This window comes from Prionailurus viverrinus, chromosome C1 (assembly GCF_022837055.1).
Source record: "Prionailurus viverrinus isolate Anna chromosome C1, UM_Priviv_1.0, whole genome shotgun sequence".
In the NCBI taxonomy this organism is placed as follows: domain Eukaryota; kingdom Metazoa; phylum Chordata; class Mammalia; order Carnivora; family Felidae; genus Prionailurus; species Prionailurus viverrinus.
Window position 1 is genome coordinate 200,975,616 of NC_062568.1, and position 6,769 is coordinate 200,982,384.

The following is a 6,769-nucleotide window of genomic DNA, read 5'->3' on the forward strand; positions in this document are numbered from 1 at the left end:
CGAAGCAGCCCACAGTCGCCATCTGGTGGTCACAGCGGGTGTCCGCAGGTTCCGGCTCGGGGCAGCCATGCTGGAAGGCTGGGCTGGGGCTGGTGTTGGGGGACATCTGCCCCGCATCATTCACTCCCTGCCCACGTGTCTGCGCCTCACCTCCCAGACTCCCCCGCCCCCCAGCTTGGGACCCAGCTTGGGACCCAGCTTCTCTGAGTCATGGCTGCGCATAGGGGCTGCTTCATAAATGCTTATGAATAAACCTCCCTTGGGTGAAATGAAGGTGTTTCCTTCTTGTTTCCAGAGGTTCCGCCCTCCCCCCCCCCCCCAAGAAAGAAGACTGGGATCGGAGACCTCAGCTTCCATTTCCGCGTTGCCACTTCTGAGCCGTGTACTTTGGGCCAATTCTATTTACTGTTTCGAAGCCTACACGGCCCCTTCTCTAAAATAGGAACGATAAACCAAGGGCACCCTTGACACACTGTGTATTAGCCAATTTGATGATAAATTATATTTAAAAAGATTAAAAATAAATCAGATAAAATAGGAACAATACTTACTTCGCTGGGACATCAGAGGATCAGAGAGAATGGGCGTGAAGTGCATACAGTAGGTAGTCAATAAATGCCAACCATTTTGCAAGTTCACATGTCCCTCGAACCATCAGGCTTCAAAAGGAGGTGTGTCTCCTTTTTACACCCAAATGTCCATGGTATATGTTCGAGTCCGTGGTACCAGCCTCTTGCGGCAACTGGTTTTGCCCCCAGAAAATTCTGGGTGTCGTCTTGCGGTACTTGGGCCCCTCATGTGCTCGGAGCCGCCCCGGCACCGCTGAACCTGGAAGACGCTGCCATGCTGAGTTTAGCTGTGCCTGTGCCCATCACCCTCGATGGCGGGAGGAGCCCTGACTTCGCCGTCCAGGGGTCAGAGCCGGCCTGTCACAGCTCACCAGGGAGCCCCAACTTCCCTGCCGACGCCTCCGAGCTGCAGCCTGGAGAGGCTGAGTGACGGGCTCAGGAATCAGTTACTGGGGTGACCTCGTTACTGTGTCAGGACTCCCCTGGGAGTGATTTCTAGGTTGGCCCAACACCGGCCCTGGCAGGAGCAACTTTCCGGAAGCTTCATGTGCGGCAGGGAAGGCAGGACTCCCTCTGGTCCTGAGTCTCTGTCCTTCATGCTTCAAGGTGGCAGGTGATGGGATCTCGCTTTGAATCACCTGGAGTTTGGGAAAACAGCCTCCGTATTTTGGGAGCTGCTTCTCCATAACAGCAATGGCAGGGAGGGTCCCCGCTTCCCTTTCCTGAGCGTCTTTCCAGAGCCGGCCCACAGCAGGTGCTCCATGAATATCGACCGGACAGCTGAGTCACGGTGCTCGTCTCCCCTTCTCCTCCACTACTGTTCCCTCAGGCCACTGCATCATGAATCCCATTCATGTCCCGTGGCCTTGCGTGCTGGACCCTGAGAGGCATCTAGAAATACAGGACAGGGGCGCCTGGGTGACTCGTCGGCTGAGAGTCCGACTCTTGATTTCAGCTCGGGTCATGATCCGAGGATCGTGGGTTGGATCCCCGCATTGGGCTGAGCGTGGGGCCTGCTGAAGATTCTCTTTCTCTCGGGGCGCCCGGGTGGCTCAGTCAGTTGAGCATCCGACTTCGGCTCAGGTCATGATCTCACAGTTTGTGAGTTCGAGCCCCGCGTCGGGCTCTGTGCTGACAGCTCGGAGCCTGGAGCCTGCTTCGGATTCTGTGTCTCCCTCTCTCTCTGCCCCTCCCCTGCTTGTACTCTGTCTCTTGAAAATGAATAAACATTAAGGAGATTACAAAAAACAAAAAACTTAAAAGATTCTCTTTCTCTCTCTCTCTCTGCCCCTCCCCCTGGTCTGTCTCTAAAATACAATAAACAAATAAATAAAAGAAATATAAGACAAACACCTGCGCTCACCATCGATGAGGAGGCAACTAACACGAATTGCCCTCCCCGAAGGACTCGGGCGGGGGCGGGGGGAGGCTGGTGTTTGGAAAGAGCAACCAAGGGCGGAGAAGTGCTTGGGGCGGGGGCAGGAAGTCTGAGTGTGAAGACAGAAGGTGGGGGCGGCAGGAGCTAAGGTGGGTGCAAGGAGACCCCGGGGGGGCGGCCCGAATAGGAGCGTGTGGCTGGGGTGGCCGGTGTAATAAGCGGGCTTGGAAAGAGAGCCAGAGCTAGACGGGGCGGACCCTGACCTTGCCCACCTGGTACCCACTTCCGGCACCCGTGTGCACGCTGGCTCGCTCCCTCCGGGGTCCCCTGAGGGGCTCCTGGCCACCCCTTGCCTCTGGTCCTATTCCTACGGTCCTGAGCGCTGGCCTGGCCCCGACAGCTGGAGACTGCCGGGGAAGCCCCCAGGGGAGGACGATTGCACCCCTTCCCTGTCCCCTGCTCTTGCCTCCCAGGGGAGACCCCGCCCAGTCCCCAGCTTCCAGGGAGCAGCTCTGCGCCCCGTCTGTTCCTCGATGTGCCCATGTCCCATCCCCCTCACCCTCGGGACCACCAGATTGCCAAGCTCAGGGAGTTTTAAGCTCTTAATTCTCTTTCCTTGCATGCTTCTGACGCCTTGGTTCACAATTTTTCTTTTTTATTTTAAGAGATAATGACCTCCTTTTCCTGCTTCTGCCTCATGGACCCCCATTAGAGAGGGAACCCTGGAACCCCACTGCCCTCGGAGGCATCCGCTCCACACCTCCCCCTACAGCTGCCCTGAGCTGAGATGTTGGTCCTCTCTTGTTCCCCTCCAGTGACGGGAGGCCCATGGAAGACAACGCCAGCTGTTAGAAATTTTTCTTAGATTGACTCAAACCCGACCCTTGGGGATGTCCGTTTACGGACATCCGTTTCATCTTTGGGGACGGCACATTAAATCTCATTTATCTTGCTCACGATGGTCTTTTATACCCAATGACAAAAAGAATAGTGGCCTCTAGGGGTGCCTGAGTGGCTCAGCTGGCTGAGCGTCTGGCTTCAGCTCAGATCACGATCTCACCGTCTGTGAGTTCGAGCCCCGCGTCGGGCTCTGTGCTGACAGCTCAGAGCCTGGAGCCTGCTTTGGATTCTGGGTCTCCCTCTCTTTCTGCCCTTCCCCCACTCGTGCCATGTCTCTGTCTCTCAAAAATAAATAACACTAAAAAAATTTAAAAAAAGGGGGGGGGGTGCTCCTGGGTGGCTCAGTCGGTTGAGCGTCTGACTTCAGCTCAGGTCATGATCTCGTGGTTTGTGAGTTCGAGCCCTGCATCGGGCTCTGTGCTGATGGCTCGGAGCCTGGAGCCTGCTTCTGATTCTGTGTCTCCTTCTCTCTCTGCCCCTCCCCTGCTCCTGCTCTGTCTCTCTATGTCTCAAAAATAAAGATAACCATTAAAAAAATTTTTTTATTAAAAAAAGAAGAATAGTGGCCTCTCGAGGAGGGTGCCACACGTGGGATCTCTAATCCCCACAATGACTGCCCCATGGGTACCAGTGACCCCCCTGGCATCCCTTTCTCTCCCACCCTACCTGGAAGCCCCCATGCTCCTAGGAGAGATCTCCGCTGTTCTAGGGGAGCTGACTCTGTCCTGGCTCCAGGGAATGGAGTCAGATGACCTTGGCCGAAGGTTGGTCCAGGCAGAGGGACTCCCGGGACTTTTCCTGGGACAAAGGTTCTTCCTGTAGAAACTGGCAAGGCTGAGACACAGCAGCTCGGGGCAACGCTTGTGGGACCACAGGGCAAGTGAGCCTTAGAGGAAAGCTGGACTTTGCAGAAGGCCAAGTGCAAAGATGGAAAACCTGGGTCCTTGGAACCGTTTGAGCCCATGGATCTTACTTGGAGGCGGCCCTTCCTCCGAAACCTCCCGCGAGTCCGTTAATCGCCTCTGGTAGTTTGAGCTGGGTTTTCTCTCACTTGCAGCCCAACACATCTGTGTCTTACCCAAGAGGAAACCGAAGCTCAGAGAGGCTGATTAACTTGCTCGGGGTCAACCAGCTTACAGGTCGGGGAGCTGGGACTTGGAGAATTGGGGGTGGGGTCCGGCTATTGTGAGCTCAGATCATCCCTTCTTTTGTCTAGAGGTTTGTCCGTTGCTCTGGGGACCGGATTTTGAATCCCATCCTCGTCCTGTCCCTTGGACACACTCTCTCTGACCTCTTAGGGCACCTCTCAAGCTTCCCCCTCTTGGAACCCTGACACCCTTCCCATACCGGTCCAGCTGAGTGACGCCCCCTTGACCCAGTCTCGGTCGCAGGCCTCCGCAGCTCAGACCCCTTCTGTGGCTCCCCAAGGCCTGGCCTCCTTCGTGGAAGAGGCAGGTGCTTTGTGCTTCAGAATCTGGCTCCTGCTCGCCTCTCCAGCCTCACCCCCCAGCGGCTCCCGTGGGATCCTGGCGATTCCCCAAACACAGGCCTGGCTTCGCATCTGTGCTCAAGCTGTCCCTTCTCTCTTGTCCCTGCTGGACTTGCATTCATCCCTTGAGGCCCAGGTGAGACACTTCAGTCCCTGGGGAAGGCCTCCCTGCCTTGGGGCAGAGGAAGTCCTTTGCACGTCCAGAGCTGCTTGAGTTTAAGCTTGAGTTTAGGCTTGTGACAGGCTGCTGCCTTTCCGGTCCGTGAGCCCTTGAGTCAGAGGCAGGCCAGTCTCTGTGTGGCCTTCCTCTCGCCTGTGGAGCCACCTCCAATGCATTGGCTGCTCGAGGCGCTGGGCATTTGTTGCCTGGGCAGTGAAACGCGGTGGGGGGGGCCTTTTGCAGGGGCTGGCCCCCACCTGCTGGGACCTGGTGGGACTGGGTGTGGTCTGGGGCCCTGGGGCCAGGCCGGGCTGAGTGGGCTACCTTCCATGGTGGCTGGGCTGCAGGGGTGTGGAGAGGGTGACAGAGGGAAGGCAGAAAGCTGGACCTTGGCCTCACAGGCAAGGACAGGTTGGCAGTAGGATCACTGACGACGTCCCCGATCTTGTCACCCCTGACTCCTCTCTCTCACCCTGCATCCGATCTGTCAGCAACACTGAATAGATCCCAAACCTGGGGTGAACCTGGGTTCCAGCGACAGCCTCCCAGCTGCTCTCCCTGCTTCTGCCCTGCCCACTGCAGTAGGACACTTCCTATCCCTCCTCTGCTCAGTCCCGGGGCTCCCTCTCTCTCTCCAATGAAGAGCCGTGGTCCTCATGCCGGCGTGAGACCCCCCCCCCAGGGCTCCCCACCCCCCCTCCTACCTTGCTGTGGACGCCCCACCCTCTACGCTCCCTGCGGCCACACTGGGCTTCCTCTCCATCCCCAAACGTGCCACGTGTGTGCCCCAGGGCCTTTGCACTGGCTGTTCCCTCTTCTTGAAATGCTCTTCCTCAGCTTGTCACCCGGCTGGTTCCTTCATTTCCTCGTTTATTTTTCGTCCTGCTTAGCTTTTCGCCTTCACACATACCACTGACACACCCCATACATTTTACTTCTTTGGCTTGAGTGTTGTATTTATCCCACAATAAACCGTCAGCCCCGTGAGGGCAGGGAGCTTTGTCTGCTTTGTTCACTGATGCATCAGCCCAAGCACCTAGAAAAGTGCCTGGCACAGAGCAGGCTCTCAACAAATACCGGCTGAGTGGCTGAGTCAATGGATGAGGCAGGATTACAAACGGATCATGTGGCTAGAAGCCGGGAGAACAAGGCGCAGGTCTCTAGGGGTGGAAGGTCACGGTCAGGGTGAGCCGTTCAGGTCCCTGAGCAAGGGAAGGGCGTGGGAAGTTGGCATTCATTCACTAACAATAGTAAGCCCTACGAGGGTCAGGCCCCTGCAGCACCGAGGATCGGGGGTGGCCCGAGAGGACGGTCCCTGTGTCCAGGCAGCTCATGTTCTGGTGTAGGACTCAGGACCCCCAAAGGGGGAGATGAAGGGAGAGAGAGGGAGGTGGGGGAGGGGGAAGGGGTATAGAGGGAGAGAGAGAAGGAGAGAGGGAGGGAGAAGGAAGGAGGACTTGAAGAGGGGAGAGAGAGGGAAGGGGAGACAAGGACAGAGGAAGGAAGGAGAGGCGTCCCGCTGCTTGACTCTGGGGATGTTCACTTACGCCCCTCCCCGCCCCAGGCTGCAGTTCTGTGTCCTCCATAGAATGGGGCGAAGGTCACAGCGTCCACCCCCCAGGGACATACGGGTGCCGTCCCGCGCGAACGCTTACAGGATGCCTAGGACAGAGCAACTGCCAAGGCTTAGCTACGATCTTTATCAGGAACTTGGCCTTTGTCCTAAGCGAGACACTTGGAGAGCTTTTGGAAGGGAGACAGGTGCGCGGGTCTGAGGGAGGAGGCGGGAGGCCCTTGGGGTGTCAGCCAGCAGGTGAGTGAGGATGATGATGTCCCGGACCGGTGGTGCCGTGGAGTTGGGGCATCAACGCTCCTTGGGGACAGGCTGGCCCTGGAGTGAGGGGAGGGATCCTGGTTTGGGTGGGACTGGTCGGAGAAGCTGTCTGTGGGTGGGTTTGGGGCCACCTAGGAGTCGGAGGGGACCCCAGAGGGACCGTTTCATTCACAGCACCCCTGCCTCTGTGCAGCCTGGGCCCAGCCCAGTGGCGGGTGTCGAGCTGCTGCATAAAGGGCTCCTGGGGCCGGCCCGGGAGCCCTAGATGGAGGGAATCGGCAGCAGCTTGTAGACGCCCTGGGACTCCGGGGCCACGTGGGTGGGTTCTCACCCCGGCTCACCGCATATCCAGCTTCGGCAGCCTCCTCCAGCTCTCGGGGAAGGGGAGACGAGGCCGACTCCCCCGGGGCCAAGCCTCCCATCCGGGACCCCCCGGGGG